The sequence below is a fragment of the Lycium barbarum genome, chromosome 9, assembly GCF_019175385.1.
Source record: "Lycium barbarum isolate Lr01 chromosome 9, ASM1917538v2, whole genome shotgun sequence".
Taxonomy (NCBI): Eukaryota; Viridiplantae; Streptophyta; class Magnoliopsida; order Solanales; family Solanaceae; genus Lycium; species Lycium barbarum.
The window spans coordinates 54,818,050-54,834,636 of NC_083345.1; the positions used below are offsets into that span (position 1 = coordinate 54,818,050).

The 16,587-nt window shown below is 37.6% G+C and overlaps 1 long non-coding RNA gene across 2 annotated transcripts; it reads right to left on the reverse strand.

The window, feature by feature from the left end:
* Positions 1-4,267: 4,267 nt before the first annotated feature.
* On the reverse strand, positions 4,268-16,382 carry LOC132608794 (uncharacterized). 2 transcript variants are annotated; one of them, XR_009570520.1, is made up of 3 exons: positions 15,769-16,374; positions 5,681-12,313; positions 4,268-4,694 (listed from the first exon to the last, which is right to left on the reverse strand). It is a non-coding gene; the product is annotated as an uncharacterized LOC132608794 (long non-coding RNA). The 2 variants fall into 2 exon arrangements; XR_009570519.1 differs by lacking the exon at positions 4,268-4,694 and having other exon boundaries at positions 9,692-12,313; positions 15,769-16,382.
* Between the last annotated feature and the right edge of the window lie 205 nt (positions 16,383-16,587).

The following is a 16,587-nucleotide window of genomic DNA, read 5'->3' on the forward strand; positions in this document are numbered from 1 at the left end:
AACTGATTTGATTGAACTGGAAATGGTAGATTTTTTATTTGATTATGGGCATGGATTGGTTTGCCTCTTGTTATGTTAATGTTGATTGCAAAATGAAAATAGTTCGATTCCAATTCCCGGGAGAACCAGTGCTTGAATGGAAAGGTAATACAGCGTCTCCACGAGGTAGGTTTATTTCCTACCTTAAGGTGAGAAAGATGATTGCAAAAGGCTATATTTATCATTTAGTTTGAGTTCATGACATTGAAGCACAGCCGCCGACTTTTCAATCTGTCCTGATAGTAAATGAGTTCCCGGATGTATTTCCAGTGAGCTTCCAGGCCTTTGATCGGAACGAGAAATTGATTTTACCATTGATGTGTTGCCGGATACCGAACCTATATCTATTCCTCCTTACAGAATGGCTCCTGCAGAATTGAAAGAGCTAAAGGCACAATTGAAAGATTTGCTTGAGAAGGGATTCATTAGACTCAGTTCATCGCCATGGGGAGCACTTGTCTTGTTCGTAAGAATGAAGGATGGTTCTTTACGAATGTGCATTAAATATGGGCAGTTGAACAAGGTGACGATAAAGAATAAATATCCGCTTCCAAGAATCGATGATTTGTTTGATCAACTGCAGTGTGCTAAATGGTTTTCCAAGATTGATCTGAGGTCAGGGTATCATCAAGTGAAGGTTAGAGAAGAGTCTAAATGGTTTTCCAAGATTGATATGAGATCGGGGTATCATCAAGTGAAGGTTAGAGAAGAGGATATTCAGAAAACGGCTTTCAGAACTAGATATGGCCATTATGAATTTCGAGTGATGTCGTTTGGGCTAACTAATGCCTCGGCGGTGTTTATGAATTTGATGAACAATGTATTCAGGCCCTTTCTTGATCTATTTGTGATCGTGTTCATCGATGACATTCTAGTATATTCTCGATCAGAAATGGAGCATGCGGATCATCTACGTACCGTCCTTGGAATTCTTCAGACTCGTGAGTTATATGCCAAATTTTTAAAATGTGAGTTCTGGCTGAATTTTGTAACTTTTCTAGGCCATATTATCTCAGCTGATGGTATTCGTGTAGATACTCAAAAGATTGAGGCTGTGAAGACCTGGCCGAGGCCTACGACACCTACTGAGGTCAGTAGCTTTTTGGGATTACCAGGTTATTATCGAAGATTTGTGGAAGGATTCTCTTCTATTTTCGCACCATTGACGAAGCTAACTCAGAAATCATCAAAATTTCAATGGACCGATTCTTGCGAGCACAGCTTCCAGGAATTGAAAGATAGATTGACTTCGGGCCAAGTCTTGACCCTTCCGGAAAGGTCAGAAGGCTATGTTGTTTATTGTGACGCCTCCGGTGTTGAGTTAGGTTGTGTATTGATGCAGCATGGTAGAGTTATTGCCTATGCTTCCAGGCAGTTGCGGAAACTTGAGAAGAACTACCCGACTCACCATCTTGAATTAGCGGCAGTTATTCATGCTTTGAAGATATGAAGACATTAATTGTATGGTATTCATGTTGATATTTATACAGACCAAAAGAGTCTCCAATATATTTTCCAGCGGAAGGAGTTAAATCTACGACAGAGGCGGTGGTTAGAATTATCAAAAGATTATGATGTGAGTATTTTATATTATCCTAGAAAGGCGAATGTAGTAGCGGATGAACTTAGCCGCAAATCAATGGGAATTCTATCTGAGGTCCCTCCGGAGAAGAAATAATTAATCTGTGGGCTTCACCAGCTTGCTAGCCTCGGAGTTTGTCTAATTGATTCAGGCAATGCGGGAGTTGATATTCATAACCTAGCCGTTTTAGAAGTGAAAAGGCGCCAATATGAAGATCCCCAGTTGAGTCACTATAAAGACACACTTCCGCAAAAAGATAAGTCACCATTTGGAGTTTCTGCAGACGGAATTCTCAGGTATCGAGGCAAGCTATGTGTGCCAGATGTAGTAGGACTACGTCGTCAGATTCTGGAAGAAGCTCATCACTCCCGTTATTCCATTCACCCAGGAGCGACAAAGATGTATCATGATCTTAAGCTAATATATTGGTGGGATGGAATGAAGAAGGACATAGAAGAATTTGTAGCTCAATGTCCAAATTGCCAACAAGTGAAAATTGAGCATCAAAAGCCAGGAGGATTATTGCAAGCTATGGAAATTCCAACCTGGAAATGGGAAGTGATCAATATGGATTTTACTGAAGGCTTACTTCGTTCTCGGCGTAAGTATGACTCCATATGGGTGATATTTGATAGACTCACGAAATCAGTCCATTTTCTTCCAGTCAAAACGACCTATTTGGCAGAAGATTATGCAAGGTTGTATCTTAAGGAGATAGTGCGGCTTCATGGTGTCCCTGCATCTATTATTACTGACAGAGGAGCACAATTTACTGCTGAATCCTGGAAGTCTTTCCAAGAAGGTTTGGGTACTCAAGTGAGACTTAGCACATCATTTCTCCCACAAACCGTGGAAAATCTTAACGCACTATTCAAACCTTGGAAGACATGTTACGGGCATGTGTACAAGACTTTGGAGGAAATTGGGATAAACTTTTTCCATTTATCGAATTTTCCTATAACAACAGTTATCATTCTAGCATCCAGATGACCCCGTATGAAGCTTTGTACAGAAGGAATTGTAGATCGCCAATTGGGTGGTTTGAAGTAGAAGAGATACAACAGATAGGTCCGGAGTTGATTTAACAAGCAGTGGAAAAGATTAAGGTTATTCGAGATCGATTGTTGAAAGCCCAAAGTCGCCAGAAATCTTATGCGGACAACCGCTGATGAGAATTCGAATTCCAAATCTATGATTGGGTGTTCGTGAAAGTGTCACCAATGAAAGACGTAATGAAATTCGGCAAGAAGGGAAAGCTTAGTCCCCGATATATTGGACCTTATAATATTGCACGCAAGGTGGGCCAAGCAGCTTATGAACTGGATTTACCTCTAGATATTGAATCAGTCCACTCGGTTTTTCATATGTCGATGCTCCGTAAGAGCGTTGGAGATCCCTCCAGAATTATGTCGATAGATGATGTCTAGATTACTGAGAAGTTGACTTATGAAGAGGTGCCCATTGCCATACTAGATAGGCAAGTGCAGAAGCTCAGGAACAAAGTGGTAGCTTCAGTTAAGGTCTTTTGGAGAAATAATAACCGAGAGGAAATGACTTGGGAAGCGGAAGAAAACATGAAGTCCAAGTACCCACACTTGTTTCCACCCCTGGAAGTGATTCAAGATGAGGCACCATTATTATAAGGTATGTAATGCTTTCTTTTTAGTGCTTTTGGTCGTGTGTGGCCATATTTTCTTGCCATTGTATTGTAGCCCTGTGAGGCATTGTTATTGTGGGTTGTTGTGAGAGGATGGTAGCACTATATTACAGGGGAAACTCTGGCGAAAGTTCTGTAGAATTCCCGAGAACTTGACATTCGAGGAAGAATGTTCTTAAAGGGCGGGAAGAGTGTTACACCTCGAAAATTTCATTTCGTTGTGCGATAAATAGACTAACGAAAGCTTAAGGCGAACGTGAGGCCCTCATGATTAGAAGAAGGGTATTTGGTGGCCTAAAAGTGCATACGATAAGACTTTGAAGTGATATGAATTAGTGAGACTAAGTTCATCAAAGGAAGGTAAGGTATAAGTGGTGTTTGGGGAAGATTTTAAACTATCGAGTTAAGGAGTGATTGGTAATGTCTTGGAGAAGCGTTATGAGGATATTTAGATTGTTAATGAAGTGTTAAACAAGTGTTAAGAAGGTTCCATAAGGATTTGAGATCAAACGAAACAACAAGATTAACTTCGGAAAAATGGAGTTATACAACCACTTATACCGTCCGTATAACCTTACAGAAAGGGGAAATTCCCTGATGGTGAAATACGGTCACTTATACAGACCGTATAATATTATACGGACTATATAAGGGTTCGTATAATCCCATCGGGCTGAGTTATTTTCCAAGTATAAATATAAGTTCCTACTTCTAATTTTTCATTTTACATCTTCTCCGCTTCTCTCAAGACCTCTAGAAGGTTCCATACATTTCATTAACATAAACCCAAGGTAAATCAAAGATCAAACACCAAAAATTGGTGGAATCAAGGGTATGGGTGCTCATTAGGGTTGCTAGAAGTCAAGAATCTCTTTGGAGTAGAAGCTAGGTGTCACGACCCAGCCCCGTGGGCCGTGACTAGTGTCCTAATTGGACACCCAAACCCATTCGCTTACTAAATCGACATATCAAAGACTTATTCAAATTTAACATATGTTACTTTGTACAGATATTGAGAATAGACGTCATCTTAAGCGGTCACCTGTGACAGAAATATCATACAAAAGCCGGCAGGCTGGCGGAACACACATCGCCCGAATATACATACATATACAAACATATGGGCCGTTTCGGCCATAATAGCAAACGGGACCGCTTAAGGCACAAGTCACGGACATAATCGAACAAACACGACCCATGACCCACATATATGTCTACAGGCCTCTACAAACCATAACAGAAACATATGACGGGACAGGGCCCCGCCGTACCCCGAATAGTCATATATATATATATATATAGAAATATGTACCACGAAAGATATGTACCAAAAATATGAGCTCCGGATCAAAGGAGTACTCCAAATAGCAGAATAAGTGTCCTACACTGGCGGGTCACCAGAACGAACGGCTGTACCTGCGGGCATGAAACGCAGCCCCCGAAGAAAGGGGGGCAGTACGAAATATGTACTGAGTATGTAAAGCATGGAATACAGTAATTCAAATCAGAACTGAAGTGAGAAGTACGGAAAATGGATACAGAATTAGTATATCAAAACCTGTGCTGAAAACATAAATAATGCAAATAAAAATCATGCATAGGGCTCAAGAACGTGGTCGCCACTCCGACGCTGGCGCCACAACACATCATACTCCAGAAGGTTTCAAATCTCCGTACAAACCCCGAACATATCGTATCATCATAACATATCACATCATCATAACACATCGTATGCCATAACACATCATAACTCCGTATATAAGCGGTATCCGGCTCTATGGCGAGGGTCTCGGGAACCGTAACACATCATACTGCCGAATATAACATAGTGCGCACGAAGACAAAACCAACCCGGGACCCGACGAACGATGTAGTAGTAGTATGCACGAGCGGAGTAGTGAAAAAACCATATGCATATAAGTAAATAGATTCCAAGACTCGATGAATAAATATATATATACCAATATCAGAAAGCTTAGAAACAAGTATCGAGTCAATCGGAATTAGTATACGAAAGTTACGAGCTTTTGAAGTACAGAACCTTCTAAAAACATTTCATAAGCCATATTTGGAAATTCAAGTATCATTCATATTAGGTAACTTTCGAATAACATTATAGATCAAATCAAATGAAGACTTTAGGACCATATTTACGTACCAAAATATTCATCAAAGACTTTAGTCATCTCGATTTTTCTTTCGAACAACATTCGGAAACATAACAACTAGAATCTTCGAATATCATAAATACGTATCAAGCCATATGGAATAGCTTATGGAAGTCAAAGATATTAGCCATCCTAGTGGCTCTAAGAATAGGATTTTCTTTAGAAGCATACATATACGTTATTTGTTCATTTCATAAGGTCATGCCAAAAGAAGGAAAGGTAGACTTTACATACCTCGATCGCTCGCTAACCAAATCCCGACTCAAGTCTCGGGCTCCCCAATATCTACAATAACGTTATCAATTACCAAACATTAGCTACAAGTACTTAAAAATCCAATTCTAACTAGTACTTGTCTACAGAAATTTCGGCAGCATCTCCCCTGTAAATTCAACATCCCCGAGAATTTAACTCGACCAAATTCATCAACAACCATACCAACAATACCAACAACCATACTAGTAACATCAAGAATCAATTTAAATTGCATTCTAACATTAGTAACCTTCTCCTCTGCGTAGCGCTTATCACATTCAATTCAACTACGTACATTCAAGCCAATATCAATGCTCACATATTCATTTCTAATCCGAGATCATTCAAACATAATTCAAGAACATTTCAAACAATCTATACAATATTCAAACAATCCCACCAACACCATATTCCACTCGAAATCTCCACAAATGCAACAAGACTACAACATCGCATTATCTTCTTCCAAATTCATCAACAACAACAACAATTCACACTTTAGCAACTCCACTTCCATAATTACATAAAAACCATATTAAAATCACATAATTTCCTACAACAACCTACAACCAATTTCCATGTCAACTTGAACCATTAGTCTTTCATTTACATCATAAAGGCCACAACAACACAACTAACATGCTAAATAAAATTAATTCATCTTCCTCCACCCAATTAGCACCACACGGCCACACACACACAACACACCCACACGGCCCACACACAACACATAACATTTCTATGATTTTCATTCAATTCTACTCACTACAACATATATAAATCTTCCATAACATGTAAAAGAATAGAAATTCTTACCTTCTTCCTCAATTTTCCACTTGAATAGAATTTTTGCACTTGTCACAAAAGTAATTTTCTTGCTCTAATAATTATACCACGTTGAAGAGGGTCTTGAAATTAGTAAGAATTCAAGAAGAAAGGAATTTTTGGACCAAGGATGGAAGGCTTCAATTTTTTTTCTCTTCTTTTGTTGTTGGCTGAAACCCCTCTTGTGCTTTGCTCTCAATTGGTTTTTCTTGAAAGTTCTTGAAATGGAAGAATAAGTAGTGGTCCTCTCCTTTTATTTGGTCCATTTAATTTTTCACATGGGCTTGGGCCATGCCCCTATGGCCGGCCACCTCTTGGCCATTTTCAAGCCCAAAAAAAAAATTCTTCTTTTTATTTCAAGCCCATTATTTCATGACAAATTTTTGTAACTCATGAAAACTATTTTTCAAATTTCCAATTTTGCCCTTAGCCTTCCTCCATATTTCCGCATCAATATGTTTCCATGAACAACTTATATATTAAGTAGAATCAAAATATTGCCTTATCTCTTACTAGTCACAATTATTTCGATTTATCCAAATGTGCAAAATTACGGGATATAACACTAGGGTTTTCTCCAAGTGAAGTATTTTCATCCAAAGCCCATTCCAACATAATCAAAGGTGAGTTTTATGTTCATTTCATGCTATTAAGGGGTCGTTTGGTAGATAGTCGAAATTATCCCGGGATTAATTTATCCCATCTATTGGGATTATTTTATACCATCTAAAAGATGGTATAAAATAATCCCAGTATAAGTGGGTTAAGAAGGTATAAGCTGGGATATCCCAGCACTTATTTTTGTACCATGTTTGGTACAAGGTATAAATTTATCCCAGGATAAATTTATACCTTCTACCAAACATGGTACAAAAATTAGTGCTGGAATATTTCAGCTTATACCTTCAACCAAACGACCCCTAAGAGTATTGAATGGTTGAAAGACTTGGATTGAGGAGGAACGTAGAATATGGAGCTCAAATGTGAAAATAATGGTATTCTTGAATAGTGCTTTGACTTGAATTAGAGTTCTTGACATGTTGTGAGTATGATCTTGTTATAAATGATATAAATGATGTTAAAGAAGCATTATATGAGGATGAATGTGGTGTTGTATTGTAGCTATTGTTATGAATGACTTTGAAATAGAATTGTGAGAATTGAATGATGTATAGCTCGGTGAAGATCATTGATTACGATATTGTAGTGTTGTTATTGATGTTTGGAAGTTGGTTATTATATGAAGAAAGTTATAGAACAAAGGAGATGCTGCCCAATTTTCATTAGCTTTATCTTAAGCTTAAGTATGTTTCCAGTTATCTAATCCTAGTACGAATTCCCTTGAATGTAGAGTTGTAAGATTGGAAGGAAGACGCTTAGTCGTTAAGGAAACATAAAGGTATGTAAGGCTAGTCTCTTCTTTTTCTAAGGCATGACCTCTATAATATGAATATGACTTCCTTATCTTTCCATATATCTCTTATATTCTGTAAACAATAAGTCTATGATTATCAAAAGCTTCTCATGAGATAAAGATAAGAAATGTGTTATGAATATGGCAATGATGATGGTGAATCTAAGCCTAGAGACTTCAAAGATTATGATATGATAGTCTTATGAAGCTAAATGATCCTTATATGATTCCTTGATGATGTTCATTGTTATTAGGCTCACCTTATGACGCTAGTTCCTTCAAGGTGAGATATGATGACCGTGACTACTCCATAATGGAATCAGGGGTTCTCGAACTTACATCACCTCGGTAGAGTTGTAGCTTTCACTTGAGTTCTTGTGCATGCTTCATGATAAGTATATCCTGATGAGATTACACCGTGCCTACATGGCCGGACAGACACCACTAAGGTGGGCGGCATATACACCATGTCTAGATGGCATGGGCAGACACCACTAATGGGCGGCTTGAGATTTTTACCCCGGACGCGGGAGGCTCGGACGCGAGCTAATGATGATCACACCGCACCTATATGGTCGGGCAGTTACATACATATTCTTACATGACACGATGTTGTTTATTATATCAGTTAGCATGCATAACTCTGCCTTAAGAGGCAATCTGTTACAGGTTACCCCTTTATCTTATATTCTTGCATTTCTTTATCATGTTATTGTGTATGCCTTACATAGTCAGTACATTGTTCGTACTGACGTCCTTTTCTTTCTATAGACAATGTATTCATGCCCACAGGTAGGCAGGGAGGTGGCCCAGATTCTTAGGAGCTACTCAGCAGATTCACAAGAACACTCCACTACTCCAGAGGTGCTATTGGTTGATACATTCTTTTGTGTACACATTTGGGCACGACGGGGTCATGTCCCGTCCTTATGTCTCAGTATTCTAGTAGAGGCTCGTAGATACATGTGTGTGGGTATTAGATATCTTATGATTACCGCAGTGTGTATTTTGTAGCCGTGAGGGCCTATGTATATATATACATGTGTATTGTCTGGGAGATTATATGTGTTCAGGTTGGATATGATAATTAGCCTAATGAGTGGTACTCAGTAGTCAGCTCCTGGTACCCGTCATAGCCCACGAGTTGAGTCGTGACAGTTTTAAGCACCCTAGTATTAAGGATCCGTAGAATACGGTTGACCTACGAGCATCTATGTGTGATTAATGTGATTATTTGTTAAATTGTTTCCTTTCTTGCAAAAATTGTCATGTCATATCATAACTCCATTTTTGGCAAAAAAAGTTTTTTAGGAAACGATTTTATAAGGGTTGAATTCATTTCATTTCCGGACCAAAACAGACTTAAGATTTTCTCTTAAATAAAGTTTCTATTAACATGGTCCAATGTCATGATTTGAATCCTTATAAGTTTATATATATATATGGAGTATACTCCCTTGAAAATAGCATAAGTATTATAAGCATAAATAAAGAAAAACGATTTCACTTATTTAATCATTTTAGCTCGCTTAAGGTCTGCCATATTCCCTACCAAAGCTATTTTCCCAAAACTTGGGTTTGAAGGAAATTTCAATCTTTTGAATTCATTTAAGTTGGGTCCAACCCATAATAAGCTTTGGAAAACTGTTGTAAGGCCCAAGACTTACCCACGAATATTCTTTTCCACTTTTTTTTCTCAAACTCTTTAAATCATGAAATATACTTTAAAGATATTACTTAAAGGTAATCAATTTTTTGTATAAGAAAAAACATTTTCACTTTTATTTACTTTTAAACAAATGGAATACAACTCATTTCTTTCGGGTCCAATTTGAAACATATTCGAGTCCCTATCTGTATTGTTTACCTAAATCCTAAGTTCCAACTTATAAAGGTTTCAATATCTACACAAATGTATTTTTACATGTTCATACAAAACTAATGTAAACATATTATGAAGAGAGGGGAAAGAAAGTTTAGCTTTTTGGCCTTGGGCCAGATCTTTTAGCAATCGTATTCTAATAGGTCTTCTATGCTCTTTAGTTTTTCGTCCGAAGCTCCAACACACCAAAGCTCTAAGCATCCGACTCTCTTAATTCGTCTTTAAACTTTGCTCCACAAATTCGCTTATTTGTACCTCGCACATTGAAGGGAAAAGTAGTTAGTCAAAATAATACGCCACCCTATAGGGTGAAGTTTATGAACATAATAATAAAATAATAATATCCCTCGAACTCATATTAAACTTTTGAGAGCTTTGATTACGGAGGCTCAAACTCAAGTTTTCGAATGTGGCAAAGGAATCTGAAACATGTCTTGGCTGCAGACTAGTGGCCATTCTAGTTGCCTCACCAAATGCATGTTCGTTCCTACCTCGTGATACTACTATGAGGCCATCAACGCCTAAACCGAGGGTAAACTTTCCGGACAAGGCATGGCCTCAAAAGTAATTTTTTCATTGGCCCAAGTGTAGTATCATGTTCAAATCAGTGGTATTTTTTATCAAGTGTATCATCTGTTTCTGCTGGAAAAAAAAAAAAAGCAGCAGGTCAAAAACATCATAAAAAATCATTTTCATCAAGAATAGCATCAGCCATGTTTCTTCAAGGGAATAGAAGCAACAACACTTGTTCAAGAAACACAACAACAAAATGACCCAAAGACTTGGCAGCCATTTTAGCTTCAATGCTGCCTAAAATGTAGCAGATTGATTCTCGAAACACAGTAGCGAATTAGCGCAGAATTGCACCAATATATCCCAAATGCAGCAATTAGCACAGCTACAAGTAGCAGCAAAACATCAACTATTTTATCGAGTGTAACATCTGCATAGCAGCCAAGTATAACCACGTTTTTTCTCAACATAGGCACTGGATTACCACACAAATGCAGTAGCTGTTTACAGTATAGCAGCAGCCCAAAAGTGGCAACAGCAGCTAGCTAAAAGTTGTGGCCAAAGTGCAACACTCTAAGGGCCTCAAACTGCATCAAGTACAATAGTTTTTTGCCCCAAAAGGCAGCAGCAGATGGCTCAAGAAATGCAGCAGTAGTCTGCCTATTCTAAGCCTCAAAGTGCAGCTATTTATTCCAAAGTTTAGCAGCAGCTATTTTTATCAAATGTGGCACACAAACCCAACACCAAAGTAGCAGCCAAAAGGAAACAATCTATGGCAGCAACAAGTAGCAACAGAGTGGCCAAAGATGGCCTCACAGGTGCAGCAAATGTTCACAAGTTCAACAGCAACTTCCGGGACATTTGGGATTTGAAAATCCCAAGTCATGCAAAGAAAAGAGGGATAAGAATGAGTATAATTCCAGATTTTCATACGAAAGAATACTGTATTTTATATAGAGCAAAATAGTTTGAGTCCTTAAGCAGTAAGGTTTCTGGATATTATTATCAATATTAACAAGGCACACTTGGTTGAGGACAAGATACTTTATGTAAATCTCATGTTAACACCTACTTCTGAGGATTTGAGTGTTCCCAAAGGGCAAACAAAATATTTTTGTTAAATCCTTAGACTAGTGTAAAGGCATGAGTAGATTACTCTAAAAAACCATATGGACAGGCATCTTACTTGAAAGATAACACAGCAAAGGTGACACAAAATATTAGTCATAGAAAAAGAGATCATATAGTGTTAACCATACAAACAAACCTCACTCCTTTTGACATTGACTTTGAAATCTCTGATGGATTAAGGTTCAAACTAACCATATAAATAAGATTAATTTCTAGTTAACTTACACATGACAGGGGAGGAACTAGAAACAATGCATCATGCTATACCAACTATTTTTGATAGTTGAGTTTAAAGTTTCACATGAATCCAAACCATAAGCAGAAAAACAGCTTATTGCAATTAGGCACTGAGAATTGAACGCTATACTGCCATATTCTTCAAGGTTAGATTAGGCAACAATTGTCACGACCCAACCGGTGGGCCATGACGGACACCCAGAGCTAACCACCGGCCACCTCTCATCGTACATTTACATTCATATCTACGTGAGCCATATGGTTTATCGACAAACTCTATGCCTCAATAATACCATTTCCAACAGCTAAAACACTTTTATATATCAACATCAACAACTACGCCCATGTACATATACACAAGCTGACGAGGCTTAACAAAATAATATACTAGAAGTATGAGCTGACACGGCAAAAGACATCTACTATACACGACTGTCTACGAGCCTCTAAAAAAAGTATAAAACATTATCATAAGGACAGGATAGAGCCCCGCCATGCCCATATATACACAAAAGAATAGTACCCACAGCTGCAGCTCCGGATCAAATAGAGCTCCTCTAAGCATTCTCTGGATAAGCAGCCTAAGGATCAAGTCTATCTCCCTGTCCACCTGTGGGCATGACTCAGCGTCCACAAACAAAAGGACGTCAGTACGAATAATGTACTGAGTATGTAAAGAATAATCAATAACATAATGGAAGCATAATAAATAACATAAGATAGAAGAGTCATAGGATGATAGAGCCATTTGTACCTCTAGCGACAATCATCATGTTTTCTTACCCTTTTTCTAATAGGAACCTTCCATTTCTAATGCTTACTTATATAGTAGTACCATACCCGACCATAGAGGTTCGGTGTTTCACATACCCGGCCATGACATGACTCAGTGTTATAATACCTGGCCCTACCAAGGCTCAGTATTATCCGTACCCAACTGCAGTGGTGTGCGCGCGATAGATATCATACTCGGCCATGTAAGCTCGGTGTTCTTAGTGGTCATACTTTAATATATAAATATATATACATAGGAGTACATACATGTCCTCAACATCATCATCATCATCATTTTCATTATATCCTTCCTTAGAGGATCAACTATCAAAGGATGAGACCAATGATATCGTGAGAATATCAAGATCATGAGCTTTAGTGATTCTAGGAATGAAATCATCATAGAAGATACTATGGATTTCACATGAAGGTATACATCAATGGGATCATGCCTTAAGAAAGAAGGGTTAGCCTTACATACATTTATGTCTTCTTAACTACTTAACGTTCACCTCCAAAGCTCGAGAAATCTACATTTAAGAGGGTTCATACTAAGGTTAGGCTTCAAAGACACCCTTAAGTTCGAACGAGTATAATTCGTAAGCTAATGAAAATTGGGCAGCATTTCCTCTATTTCATCTACTTCTACCAAATTCTAAAACATCTCCCAATCAACAATGACATTATCAACAATACCACAATCAAGAGATTTCATTCAAGTGAAGCATCATCCAGTCCCAAAACTCTTTTTCATGATCATTCATAACCTATAACACAACACCATATATGCTTATATATAATATTTCCTCAACATCATCTATAACATCCACAACAAGATTATACCCCTAATATGCCAAAAATTTCAATTCAAGTTAACCTATAGCTCATAATATCTCCAAGTTCATACTTGAGCTCTATTTCCACTTTTCTTCCTTTACCCACATGGCATAACAATCAAACAACCTTAACCATATGTAAAAGATGTGAAATCTTACCTCAATCACTTAAGAACAAGTCTTGGATCAACTTACTCCACTAAAGTGAAGTCTCCAACATCAACACCATAAGAAATATTGAGTTCCACAAACCCTAGCAAGCTTCCTAGCACTTGAACCTCTTACTTCTTTTAGATTTTCTTGGATTTTGGCTTGGATTAGTTTATAGACCTAGAGAGAGGGTTTTGGAGAGTTCAAGGATCTGTTTTGGGGAAATAATGAGTCCAAATGATATGAAATGAAATATATAAAGCGTAACTTAAAATCCCGTCGGGCAATCCTGCGCCCACTTTGACGGACCGTCAAAATTCCTACGGTCCGTCAAAATGCTCCGTCAAACTGCCCAGCCAAACATGGCTCACTGTAGCCGTTTTACGTTGGGAAAATACCATTTGACGGGCCACAGAAATTTCTGCGGTCCGTCAAACTGATCCGTCAAAATGTTCTGCCCGACTAGTCTGTCTTAAAACACCCATAACCTTTTACTCCGATGTCACATTGACGAACAGTTTGTTGCGTTGGAAACTAGACTCGATGAACTTCAATTTGGACGAAAGAAACACACCAAAACTCATAATATTCTAGGTGATATGCCTCCCTCAATTTGGACCAAAATCCTAACCAAAATTTTGCCAAGTTTTCCCTAAGTTCCGATAAACTTAATTTCCTTAGTTCGCTTGTCCTCAAATCCTTCCATATCTTATTTCATGAGCTTAAAGCCCCCATAACCATAAAATAGGAACATATATGATGAACATATAATCTCATATATCCTGGAAGATAACTCCAGTTTCCACGATTAGGACAACTAACACCTAACGAATCTCAACGGACGAAACTACGAGGTGTAACAACAATTTGTTTAGAGACTTAACAAAAAAAAATCCAGTGTATTAGAACCAATTCTAAATTTCAAAATACAATTCTTGAACAAGGGAAACTTAGGCAAACCAAAAGATACTTAATCATCAGCAAAAACTATTGTTCTTCAGCCTAAGCTTCAACAATTTAGACTAGAAAACTGGCATATTAAGCACAAGTCACCATATATTTACAAACAGACAAGTTCAGACCAATCCCTCCCCCTTTAGAGGGTAACACCCTGCTAGTTCATTGAACTTCTACTTTCCTCAAACAGAGAGGAGCACAAGCTTGGGTCTCATACTAATTCATTAGCTACAACATTTATTCATAAGTTTCAAAAGGAAAGACTGTCCAGCTTTAATGCAAGATGATTCTTGACCAACTACTGACTAATGACTAATGAACACTGAAACTAAACATTGACATAGGTTTGAAAGATTCGGAAAAAAAAATGTGATCATACAAGGACAAAATTAAAGCCATTTTCCTGATCTTCTTTCTTAAATAGAACTGGATTCATACTTTATGCGCAACAAGGAATATAAGAGTTGGAAAAATAAGTTAAACTACTAATACAAAATTGAAACAATCAGCCTGAGAATTCTATTCTTGCAAATAAGCAATGGAAAATACTTAACGGGACATCAGTTAGAACTAAATACTTGTACTTAGGAAGGGAACTAAACCTTAAATAAGCAGAACTCATTACCATTTCTCTCAAAGGACATAATAATTTGCAGATGTTAATCAGGAAAGTGAAAGTATTCCAGTTTCTAAACTCAACTTGAAATACTAATTAACAGCCCAAAATTCTTACATCAGTCAGTTTAATAAACTAAAGCCATCTAAGCAAATAAGGAGTACTGAGAAACTGACTATACTAATTAGCAGCTTAAAATTCTTACATCAATCATTTTAATAAACTAAAGTCATCTAAGCAAATAAGGAGTACTTGAGAAACTGCACAGGATCCATACTATAACTGATTGCAGACATAATCAAAATATTAAATATGATAAGGTTACATCAGATGTAACTAGGATCAGCTACTTTCTAAGTTAGACAGAATCAGGACATTGAGGATCAGCAAAACTGATTTCACACCTTGATCCCACATTAAGTGTCTATCCAAACAAGACTAACAAAGAATGTAACAGGCTATACTTCACATAGCAGGTTTAAAAAATCATAAAAGAAAGAAAAGGGGAATGATAGGGGGGTCTGAAGCTAAAACAACTACCACTCGTACATGAACAACACACAGAGCTAGCAAATAATAAATGCAAAAAAAGCAAACAACACTAAGAGAAGGAAGATTACACTACAAAAAGCAGTAAATTAACCTGTAGATTTAAACTAAACTAATCTAATTACAGAATTTAACTATGCAGAATAGAAAGAAAAAAAAATTAAGACAAGGAAAGAAAATTACCTTTTTGCTGAGCAGCGACGGGCGCGACGAGAGTTTAGTCGATCATCTTTCACCAACGACGACAAATAGAACTAACAAAAATTATTAACTTTGAACTCAGAACACAACTCGAATTCAAGGCTCGGGCTCAAAATGCCTTTTAGCCAAATTCATTTAGCATTCCGGGTTCTGGGGGGTGCCAAAACTTATCGTAGGTCTCAAAACTCCTCTCGTATAATGAAGAGAGCGAGTTCTATAGAACCCCATATAGGATTTTTTTTGTAGTTCAAATTCGATGTGGGATAATTTGGATTGACTTGGAATCCATTCAAAATTGGAAATTCATTTAGAAACAGATTGAAATCCGAATCTTTGTTGGGAGGAAAAGAAGAAAAAGTCAAAAAAGAAAAGAGAAGCAGCATATTACTATTGATTGTGAAGAAGATGACAAGGAAGCATTAAAAAATTTCCTGAAATGGGCAGACCGAAACTAAACTCGATGAAAACGCGTTGAAAGCTTACTATTTCGGGCCGGAAATAGTTGTTGTGCACGTGGGATTTGGCGTTTCTCTTGTTGAAAGGCTTAGGGTTCGTTTGGGTCTGTTTAGGGGAAAGTGAAGATGAAATGTCATCCGTTTCTGGGCTTCTTCATCTGTTGGGCTCGAACAAAGGGGCTTGTTTTGGATTTAGAAAGGTGGCCGAAAAATACATAACCCTCTTTGTTAACAAAAATGAATAATTTAAACTGATTTAAAATAAAATTAAGATGAACCACTTAATCAATTAGTTAATGAAGCTTCTTAACTCTAACAAAGTAAAATACGACTTTAATTTGACCAG